Source organism: Nilaparvata lugens, chromosome 9, assembly GCF_014356525.2.
Source record: "Nilaparvata lugens isolate BPH chromosome 9, ASM1435652v1, whole genome shotgun sequence".
Lineage (NCBI taxonomy): Eukaryota > Metazoa > Arthropoda > Insecta > Hemiptera > Delphacidae > Nilaparvata > Nilaparvata lugens.
This window is the reverse complement of record NC_052512.1, coordinates 2,890,215-2,902,805: the sequence shown is the minus strand read 5'-3', so window position 1 is coordinate 2,902,805 and position 12,591 is coordinate 2,890,215. Positions and strand designations below refer to the sequence as shown.

At 36.4% G+C, this 12,591-nt stretch overlaps 1 protein-coding gene across 2 annotated transcripts in view; it reads right to left on the bottom strand.

Annotated features, from left to right (window-relative positions):
• Window positions 1-12,591, bottom strand: part of LOC111050739 (tyrosine-protein kinase CSK) — an 84,049-nt gene that overhangs the window by 49,802 nt on the left and 21,656 nt on the right. The window lies entirely within an intron of this gene.

Below are 12,591 nucleotides of genomic sequence, written 5' to 3'. Positions count from 1 at the left end.
AAAGCACTAACTCACATTTGTTGCTTTCTGCTGATCTACATGAGCTAGTGTTTTTATTGGTGTAGGAGCCCTATCTGTGCTAACGTCAACAGAATGCACTATGGCTTTGTTTACGGAGGTGGTGGTCCATGGTGGATAGCTTCACCCTATCCATGAAACTTTTTATATATATTAAAAATTCAAATTAATTTTGTTTGAAATTGAACTATTGAACAGTTCATCAATAATCTAAAATCAAATATTTTCCCACAGCTGTACGAAACAATTCCGCGGTAAGCTATTCATGGAGAACCAGGCTCTCAACTTTTTCAGACCCCTCTCCTTCCCATTACTCTTCCTTGCAATATGCACTGTAGGATGTGGGCATCTCATAATTCGCCCCAAGTAGCCTACTTGCAACTTTCTCGCTTTTTCACAATTCATCAGCTCTCTTTCTTTACCCATTCTTCCAAGTATTTTAACATTAGTCACACGATCCATCCATGAAACCCTCAAATTCCTCCTATACAGCAACATCTCATACGCCTCCAATCTTATTGTAGCGGTTTTTTGTCATGACTCTACCCTATATAACAATACTGGAAAAACATAGCAGCGCAACATTCTAACTTTAGTATTTGAACCCAGATCTCTACTTATATATGTTCTGGCAATGTTGAGGAGATGGAAAAGGATAGCATTATCTGCTTTGTCGAATCATAGACAAGGTTAGCAGCACCAACGCTTATCAAATATACTGCCATTATAACCTGGACCTCACTATAGCTAAATCTGTGTACTATAGACAGAGCAGCTAGTTACCACAACGCAACTGTAAGGTGCCTCTAGAGCAGAAAAAACAAGAACAAGATGAGCGACCTTGCCAGCATTGGGCCACAGCAAATTTATTCAAAGAACATCCCATGCAAATGAGGTCGACCTATCACTTATACACAAACTGACTGGATGGATGACAACATTATTGCATGTGTGTCCCCACTCCTACTCCAAAATTTATTTCAAATCTTTATTGAAATTAGTTTTGGAAAAATCTTTATTCCTAATATCATTCTCCTGTCAATAATCTCACTCCCAGGGAGCTTTTGCAGTTACACGTAAGATTGTACAAGTCAATCTTTCATGCTTGACGACCTACTTTTATTATGTTTTAGTATATATTTTCGTGACCCATTAAAATACTGAAAAAATCTGGTGTGGTGCACTCACACAACTTTCCTTGCCTTTATGAAAATTTCCATTATAATTTGAAATCAATCAGCTGACGAGATCAATTCTGCTATCTCTTCTAGGGAATGATTTAATAGAAAGAATCAACCAAGGTACCTAGAATACACTCTGGGTATATTGGAACAGTTGACTCTCTCATTGAGTTTGCATTTGAATAATCACATTTTCTCGAATTTCGAGCTTATTTTGAATATTAGGTGGAAATGTTACTGGGCATTAATTGTAGAGATTTCCATGCTCAAACTTTTCCACTTAAAATTTTTCGTTTAAATTGTATCTGAAGCCTGATAATTGGAAATCTAAAATCAAACTTTGCATAGATGGTGCGAAGCTCCTGAAATTTTCACAGACTTGTGGCAGTCTTATCAATGACTATTTTAGGTATAAATTTTATCAAAATCGTTGGAGCCGTTTTTGAGAAAATCGCGAAAACCCCTGTTTTTCATATCATTTTCGTCATTTCAGCCACCATCTTGAATTGCATTCGATCGAAATTGTTCGTGTCAGATCCTTATAGTGTAAGGACCTCTAAATTTCAAGTCATTCTGTTAATTGACAGATGAGATATCGTGTACACAAACATACATACAGACCATTACCCAAAAACCACGTTTTTGGACTCAGGGGACCTTGAAACGTAAATACATTTAGAAATTTGGGTACCTTAATTTTTTTGGAAAGCAATACTCTCCTTACATGGGCAAGGAACAACAACATTTATCTACAACATAACACTATATGCATATAAGTAGAGAGTATAGAAATATAAATATTATAATATTAATATTAGGAGAGTAAGTATTAGAATGTAAGCAGAGAATGTAGAATTAAATTCTATACTCTGCGTAAATTGTAATATGCATAAAGTTATTCAATCAATCTCTCTCACTCAGTTGATAGGAAGGATATTATTTTAATAAGATTGTAAGAGAGATTGATTATTTTATAAGAGAGTCGACAATTATTTGTTGAAACACCGCCAATTTATGTAGTTCATTACAATTTTTTACTATCGATATTCAAATTACAATTTAATTAATAATTGACCATACTTAGTAAACTTCATCGAACAATTTGCTATACTGGAATTGTTATTGTATATAAGCCAGAATATATTGTAACTTGAATAAAGAATTCTGATCTAATATCTCTCATTGTAAGAGATAATTTACGTATGAATAGAGCAATCCAACCCAATTCATTCCCAAATTGTTTTCTCACTCTACCCCTGAAAGACTACTTCAAATAATCTCTCCTTTTCTTGATAAAATTGTGCTATATTGTGCAACTACTCCATAATTGAAAGAACACGGCTGTATTTTTGTAGAAAATAAAACTCTGTTTTCTCAATCTCTCTTTTTCTATTGATGAAAAGTCCAATCTAAACATACTCGTACTAGCAGTGTAGCAGTGACGGACAGAGAGCATCGATAACCTTGAGATTCCTGTCACAACTGTCAAGAGGTTTTATAGTGAGGTCCACGTTATAATGGCAGTATTTTATTAGCATTGCTGTTTCTGTCCTTGTATATTATTTGACAAAGCAGAGAGCGCTATCCTTTTCTAGCTCAGTAGCGTTGCCAGATCGTTTTTCAACAATTTAGAAATATAATTTATTGACGAAATAATTATTCACAATTATTATGAAAATTTATTATTTGATCATTGAAAAGTATATTTTCTTGACGAATAAATATTACAATTGATTATATAAAAATAGGAATAAACAGTTAATATTACATCAAATATTCCGGAATCAGCTATCATCTATAAATGGAAGTGGCTAGACAGAGACAATAGGCAACACTGTTCTCATATCTTTCTCCACTGCCATTAAAACGTGGACCTTTACTGGATTGGGCCGTTTACATTACATTTGATAAGTTTACTTGAATAATTCAAGTTTTGTATAAAAAGAATGTATTTTGAAAACTTGAATTCAAGTTTAGTTTAACATGGACTTATACCAAAGAAGACCCCCCTTCTTCAAGTTTTGTAAATGAACATGTTCGACTTGAAACAATCCAACCAACAAATGAAAAAATCTGGTGTGGCGCACTCACACAACTTTCTTGCCGTTATGAAAATTGATCACCTGACGCTAGTGTTCACGCGCATCTCAATTCTACTATTCAAAGATCTGAGCCAGCTGGTGACAGGACAATAACGCTGGAGACACACATGAGGTCTGCTATCTCTTCATAGTGAATGATTTAATAGAATCAACAATAATTTTATTTGCAATTGAATAATCACATTTTCTCGAATTTAAAGCTTATTTTCAATTTTAGGTGAAAATGTTACTGAACATTAATTGTAGAGATTTTCATGCTCAATCTTTTCCACTCAAATTTTTCACGCTCAATTTTTCGTTTAAATTATATCTGAGACCTGATAATTGGAAATCTAAAATCAAACTTTGCATAGATGGGGTGGAGCTCCTGAAATTTTTACAGATATGGGACTTGTGGCAGTTGATATAGCTTATCAATGAATATTTTCGGTATGAATTTGATCAAAATCGTTGGAGCCATTTTCGAGAAAATCGCGAAAAACCCTGTTTTTGACAACATTTTCGCCATTTTAGCCGCCGTCTTGAATTGCATTTGATTGAAATTGTTCGTGTCGGATCCTTATAGTGTAAGGACCTTAAGTTCCAAATTTCAAGTCATTCCGTTAATTGGGAGATGAGATATCGTGTACACAGACGCACATACACTCATACACACACACACACACACACACACACATACAGACCAATACCCATAAACCACTTTTTTGGACTCAGGGGATCTTGAAACACATAGAAATTTAGAAATTGGGGTACCTTAATTTTTTTTCGGAAAGCAATGGACTTTCCTTACCTATGGTAATAGGGCAAGGAAAGTAAAAACTAAATAGAAAAGTATGAGAAATAAGAAGAAAACCTTGTGGTTTATTAGATTTCTCTATTTATAATTCTTCATTTTCATTTTCATTTTCAGCATGAATTTCCCCAAATATGTTCCATAATGTACTATTATTGTAAATAATTTTTTATCATAGAAGTGTTATGATTTTGTTTATTATTACAAGTGTTCGCCATAGGTCTTGCCAGAGCTGGCAATGTAAGATATATTAATCTTCTTCTTCTTCTTTTTTCTTCTTCTTCTTTCAGCCGGAGATTAGGCCATTGCCTGTTCCGATTCACATTCAGATTGTAATTAGAATAAAAATAATAAATGTATAAATAAATAACATCAATATAATCTGATCTAATAACATCACAGTCATCATAAGCACCACTATAATCTACTTTTTTTCATTTTATAATAAGTAATAATCATTGCCATCTTTTGTCACTTTTGCCTACCGATTTATACCTGAAAATTCTCAGTGGAAGCCTATCAGTTGACATTCGTCCCACGAGCCCTTTCAATTGCTGACGATACGATGCAACTCTCTCATTCAGGCAGAAGATAATTAGCTCCTTCCGTATATCCTCATTCCTGATGTGATTTCTGTCACAGCCCTCTGCCATAGAGAAACAATAGCGTAAGTAGATATCCCATGATATAGGGTTTTTATGTCGCAACTTTTACTGTTATCCCAAGCCGATTACTGTTGATTATTGTTGATTTTTACTGTTTTGACCGGGTAAGAGTGTATGAACGGCACAATATGAGAGACTACCAGCGTCATAAAGCTTCACGGGGAAGAACTACATGGACTATCGGCTTGAGATAACAGTATAAGGTGCGACATAAACGCCCTATACCATGGGATATCCACTTATGCTATTGTTTCTCTATGGTTCTGCGAAGAAATCTCATCTCAGCTGCCTGCACTTTACTCTCAAGTGGTTTTGATGTTACCTACGATTCACTACCATGGAGTAGAAGTGGAGCTGCCATTGCCTTATAAAATTTCATTATCGTGCTTGTGGTAGCTTTCTTCCTCCTACTGATACTTGCACGAATCTTTTGGAACCTTCCTATTTTTTTTCCACATCCAATTCATTTTTATAGCTAATTTTACAAAACAGATGTGTGAATTGAGACACTTGCTCCAATATCTTGTGTTAATTAATATTTTCCAATACCATATGTTAATTGACCGAGCGAAGTGAGGTCTAAGATTCAAGTCGACGGTTTGGCATTTCTCTTAATGTTTAAATGTTTGAATGTTTAAATGTTTATATGTTGCGCATTTACGGCGAAATGCGGTAATAGATTTCCATGAAATTTGACAGGTATGTTCCTTTTTTAATTGCGCGTCGAAGTATATCCAAGGTTTTTGGAAATTTTGCATTTCAAGGATAATATAAAAGGAAAAAGGAGCCTCCTTCATAGGCCAATATTAGAGTGAAAATCAGACTATAGAATAATTCATCATAAATCAGCTTACAAGTGATTACAAAGATGTGTGGAGAAGCCAGTCTATTGATGTATTTCCATAAGGTCCATAGTTTCAATCAGGTACTTGTGGATGAGAATACTGCGTGAGGTCTACTGTTCGCAGAACTACTAGTGTATTAATTAATACCAAATATCTCTCTATCTTCTTACTCTTTTACTCTCAACGCTAGAATTCGAACGGTCATAGCTGTTCAGTCAAAGAGGTATTTGTGCTCATCGCTGCTTCTTGAGGAAATGATGATGATGATGATGATGTGGATATATAGGAGCGTGAATCCGGAGAACCGCAAAAAGCTGTAAAGTGATATTCACTAGTAAACTGTCAGCATAGGTCTGATGTGAAGCATTCATGCTCTGCTACAAGGAATGGTGACCGTAGAAGTCGGTCAGGGGTCAGTGATTGCATTTCCTTTTGACTCCATATTCGCCTTCTGCCTTTTCCTTATCATTTCCTTTGTTCTCTTTTCTCTCCGTCGTCTTTTCTAGTAAGATTCACATTCAACTTTAACTGACCGAGCGAAGTGAGGTCTAAGATTCAAGTCGTTGGTTTGGCATAATATATAATATGTAATATTATAATACATAATACATAATATGTTTATCATTATGTTGCGCATTTACGGCGAAACGCGGTAATAGATTTTCATGAAATTCGACAGGTATGTATGTTCCTTTTTAAATTGCGCGTCGACGTATACACAAGGTTTTTGGAAATTTTGCATTTCAAGGATAATATAAAAGGAAAAAAGAAGCCTCATTCATACGCCAATATTAGAGTAAAAATCTGGTGTGGCGCACTCACACAACTTTCCTTGCTGTTATGAAATTTGATCACCTGACGCTAGTGTTCCCGCGCATCTTAAGTCCACTATTCAAAGATTTGAGCCAGCTGGTGACAGGGCAATAACGCTGGAGACACAAATGAGGTCTGATATCTATCTCTTCATAGTGAATGATTTAATAGAATACACAATAATTTGCAATTGAATAATCACATTTTCTCGAATTTAAAGCTTATTTTCAATTTTAGGTGAAAATGTTACTGAACATTAATTGTAGAGATTTTCATGCTCAATCTACTCCACTTCTCCACTACTCCACTTGATTTTTTTCGTTTCAATTGTATCTGAAGCCTGATAATTGGGAATCTATCTGCATTGATGGGGCGAAGCTCCTGAAATTTTTACAGATATGGGACTTGTGGCAGTTGATAGAGCTTATCGATGACTATTTTAGGTATGAATTTGATCAAAATCGTTGGAGCCGTTTCCGAGAAAATCACGAAAAACCCTGTTTTCGACAACATTCTAGCCATTTTAGCCGCCATCTTGAATTGCATTTGATCGAAATTGTTCGTGTCGGATCCTTATAGTGAAAGGACCTTAAGTTCCAAATTTCAAGTCATTCCGTTAATTGGGAGATGAGATATCGTGTACACAGACGCACATACACTCATACACACACACACACACACACACACACACACACACACACACACACACACACACACACACCAATATCCAAAAACCAGTTTTTTGGACTCAGGGGACCTTGAAACGTATAAAAATTTAGAAATTGGGGTACCTTAATTTTTTTCGGAAAGCAACACTTTCCTTACCTATGGTAATAGGGCAAGGAAAGTAAAAATCAGACTATAGAATTATTCATCATAAATCAGCTGTCGAGTGGATTATCCTATACTATTAAACGAGCAATTTCTGTTTATATGTTTAGATGTTTATATGTTTGTATTCCACCGGATCTCGAAAACGGCTCTAAAGATTCTCACGAAATTCAGAACATAGTATAAAGTTTATAATATGAAGATTCGATTGCACTATAGGTTGATGATGAAACTTTACAAAAACATGAAACAAACTTCAAATTATCTAACAATAAGATAAAAATAGTCTTGATTATAATAAATAAGTCTATTTCAAATTGGGCAATTCATTTAGAAACACTCTGTATATTGGACTAAGGCTTATTTCCAAATTGAATAGGCAGATTCAAAGGCAGGAAGAGTCATGTGAAAACGTGTGCGAATGTTTGTGTGTGTATGTGAGGGAAAGAGAGAGCAGAAAGTCCCCAAGTTCCCAATAGAAGATCTGAGAGTGTTCGACCTGAGAGTGTGTAATAATATTCTATGCATGCTCGATGCTCCACACATACATACACACACACACGCAAGGAAACATAATATGAATGAAAGCGGCATTACTTCCGCTGTATAGCAGGAAAGTACTCAGATCTCACTTATCCTGTGAAGCAGATCCTGGAGAAACGGCTTCCTCCTTTTTTTCGACTATCACAACTCAAATAGAAACCAACACTTTTGCATGTGTCCTAATGGAAATGATTGAAAATGGGAGAGCTTCATCAATATCTCAGTTGATAAAGAATCAGCCCGGATGGGCAACGTCAGTACGTCCAGTTTTCAGTTCGTCAAGCTTCCTGTTGCTTTCAGAAAGTCTAGTGGATACAGTATCAGTATTTGATTGATTGATTATACATATACTAGCAGGTAACCCGTGCTTTGCAAGAGTCTATTTTAAAACTTGACTAACTGAAAACTTGACCCGAATGAGATCTTGAAGAGTTTGAAATAGGCCTAGACCCATCCTCGGTTAATTGAGAATCTATATGCAAAATTCCATGTTAATCAGTCCAGTAGTTTAGACGTGATGATGCGTCAAACGTAATTTTTCTATCCCGTACGTGTATGAGCCAGTTCTTTCTTTTATTATAGTATAGATAAGTTCTTCAACTTGGTGCTTACCTAATAAAGAGCTCAAACCATGTTAAGAAACCTTCCGCAACTTAATGCCAACCAGACAAAATTGGACTGGTTATTTATTTAGTTACCAATTTTAACCATCTGTTCTGAAGAGAAAATATCTCTAGATTTTAGTTCTATATTAACATAGCACAATGTATCCTGTAAGAAATTTCATGTCCCATGAATGAAATTTGAACATTAATTCAGAAAAATCTAGAAGGAAAATTGAAATTTGGGCTTTGAAATGCATAAGTTAATATTTTTAGAATTATGTGCAAAATTTGGAGATCTGATCCATTCCTGTTTTTCCGGTATGCAATCAACAAGTTGACACGTTATGATGCGAACATAAGAACAAACACAACCCTACTCTCTCTTATTATATGATAGATCAAATATTTTTACTCTATTATTAAATCATAGAATAATATCAGGTTATTGCCTTTTAAAAGTGAAAACCCAACATCTAAATCAAATTTTAACTTTCAATTAACTTCTCCCTAACCCATTGTCATTAATCCCTAACTTGTGTGTAACGGTGTAGCTGACTGTGTACCAGCCTGCAACGAAAACTTGACGAACTTAAGTAGAGCGTGCACTAGGTCGGTGGAGCGGCGCGACGCGGCGCGGAGAATTTCCGACCTGGAAAACCCAACACATGTGATCAAGTGCACCTCTGTGTACTAGGTAGGGAGCGCGGTGCGACGCGGATTTCAAAGTCTCTGGACTTACCTCTAAGTCTCTGGTTCTCCTAACCTAGCGCCGCAGTGCAGGATGGTTTCTCACAGCTTGGCGTTGTTGTCATTTGAGATGGGTGTCTGGCTTGGAAGTGTTTCGGCCGCATTGCAGGATGACTATTAACGGTTGCCGGAAGATCAACAGCTGGGTTTTTTCGTTATTTTTCGTGATAGAGAAACTCAGATTGCAGATTCGTTCTCAGCGACCCCAAGTTTAGCCTGAAGGCTCAGAATGTCAACAATGTTTTTAAATAATTAAAAATGATCATGAAAAGTCATTAATTTGGTAGTACACCACGTTTCTGGAAACTTTTTACTGGTGACTGGAGTTATTATTGATTATAGGTAACACAAAAATCAAAATAATCGTGAGAAAGAAAACTGCTGATGAATGCGAATAAGACCGCCACTCCATTGTTCTATTGTCTCGGCTGCTTGGCTGAGCCTGGCTGGAGGGATCAAATAACCAACTGGATTGATCTTTCGTCTGTCCGCTAGGCGGAACTACGCCGACCATTGCTGGGTGGAAGATGTTACTGCGGCGGCTTGCATTCTCACCAACGCTGCTATTATTAGCTGTCTCAGCGCCTAGTCCGAGTCAGACAAGCATCCAGCCTGCACTGCGGAGCTAGGTCTAGTGCACGGAGGTCGGATCGGAAATTTTCCGCGCTCGGGTAACTTCGTGAGGGCTTGGCAGTTTCTGATCTCTGCTTTAATAAACCTCCTGTTCTGTCGTCTTCCAGTTCACATTCTAATCATTTACCTACGATTACGGTAAGTTAATGGGATGTACCAACATTTCCTCTTTTTTGTATGTTCTGATTTTCTTCTTTTTTTTCTCTCCTTTATGATTACTTTTTTTCAGTACTGTACTCAATACTTTTGACGTGTCATATACTACCAAGCTTTGCTTGATTCTGTAGTGTTATATGGCGAAAACTTAACTAAACCGCTTCATCCACAACTGCCAAAAATAGCATTTCTTCATCTGAGTAATCCATCACTTACATCTAACACTTTATCACAACCTCAAATTAGAACTGACTTCAATTAGAACTCAAAATTTAACAACTATGTCTTAATTCAAATCGCATTATTGACAAGTCTACGTCACGACTAACTAGTCGAAAACAGCGCCACGCCGCGCTCACAGTGCATTTTCTGCTCTCCTGCGCGCCGCGCCGCGCTCACAGTGCATTTTCCGCTTTCCTGCGCGCCGCGCCGCGCTCACAGTGCATTTTCCGCTCTCCTGCGCGCCGCGCCGCTCCACCGACCTAGAGCACGCTCACCTTCTACGGGTCAACTTCCCACTTTTCTCAGTATCTCAAGAAATGGTCTCAAGAATATTTCTCAAGAAATATAGGCTCTCGGTGAACTGAGATCTTGACAAACTATATGGTGAAGTGTGACCATAACGAAAATTTGTTCGGTAGTGAAAAAAATTGAATAACGTGTATTATTGCGAGCGTGCTGATAAACTGAAGAAAAAAACCTAAAGTAGCCTACCTGCTCTACCGACTGAGGCATAACTTATCCATCCAAGGACAAAAATCTAAAAGCCGGTGAGTCCGTTCCTTTATCAAAATTATACACAATAAGGACCCTTAGGTGGAGTCAGTTCCCACAATATTTCAACACATGCAACCATAAAAGAAGGTGAATACTGTAAAAATAATTTCCCTGTTAATCCTGTGATCTCCCTAAATACCTTAGCCTGTTGCTTCTAAAATATAGTTACGCAATCTCAAAGCGTTCACCATGAATTTGTAAATGTCTCTAATTTTATTCAAGGAAACATTTGAAAGGAGAACCATTACTCTATCGTCGTGTTCAACAATATTATTCGTATACTCTGAAAGAACTGTTACCTCAAATCAGAATACATAGGGCACCTTTCTAGAAAATGAGCTGGTAATTCCTCCTCGCGCATATTGCAGATTGGATAGTGCCTGTCACAAGCTATGTAAACTCCTTTTTCCATAAAATACAGATAAAACCCGCTTACAGTTGCCAAACGTAGCTGATTTATGCATCTCACCCCTGAAAACACCGATTTTTAAGCTATGCTGTTCGCCCAAAACAAAGTTTGAATTAATCAATTATCTTATAAAAAGGACTTGAAGTTGAATTAATTGCTTGCTGTATATCTGCAGCATAGAGTGCTGTACTGTGCTCAAGAGCTATTTCCCACTTTTATGTTAACAGATTCTCACAATGATCCCAATCAATTGTGACTGAAGTCATAGAAAATTGACTTTGCATAGTCTTACCCAGTTTAACGCGTTTCTGCTTTCATAAAGCTGGTTACCAGACAAGATAATTAACCTTTTCAAACATATTTTTGGGTATCTATGATCTGGCATGGCTAATATTTTCAAGAGAAGCTCTAAGCTTTTGAAGAATATGAAGTTTGCTACTTTTCTTCTACCAGTGTCCAAGCTTACTGCCCAATTTGGAACTCTATTATTCAAGAGAAGCATCTCTTGAAATAATGAAGCTGTACTTTCTCAATGTGCTCTGCACAACTCAATCCCCACAGAGTATAGTTTTTTTTTGTATATGGCTATCAGGAAGGATCATTATTTGAATCACCCCACCAACCGGAAGGGAGGGTCTCAGTACGTCGAGATCTCAGTTGATCAAGTGCCTATTTCGACCATTTCTTGAGACACTGAGACAAGTGGAAGTTGAGCCGTTTAGTTCGAGAAGTCTCATGACATTAAGTTTTCGTTACAGGCTGATACTCAATCAACTATAGTGAGGTCCACATTATAATGGCAAGGAAGAAAGATAGCAGAACAACGTTGCCGATCCTCAGTCTTGTTAATGTCGACGGTAGCTGATACAGATTTATTGATGAAATATGAACTGTTCATTCTCATTTAAAATAATCAATGATATATTTTATTAAGCAAGAAATTATATTTTTCAATAATTTCATAATTAAGATGAAATATTTTGTTAATTAATTATTAATTCGACATTGTTAAACGATCTGGCATCGGAACAGAGCGAGAAAGAGATATCGCTATTTGCTTTTTTGAATGAAAGACAAGGATAGCAATACCATCGCCAATCAAACACTGCTATTATAGTGTGGAGCTGACTATAAGCATAGAGAAACAATAGCGTAAGCTATTAAGCTATTGTTTCTCTATGCTATAGGTTTCCCTAAGTTGAGTGAGTTAATCTCCGAAACAAGCAAGTTTTCTTTATATCTGCAATAAATTATGTACTGTATTACAAATATTACGTACATCTTATAAATTTGATCGCTTGTTTGTGTTTCAAAGGAAATACATTTATTCATCATTAATATTAAACTATAATTTATTATTATTAATTAAGTCGTCGAATATCGGAATCTTTTCACTTACAGTTCCTGTATTACAAAGACTAATTCTTATCGAACATGCAAAAAAAAAAAATTAAAAAAACATGCAGTAAAGCT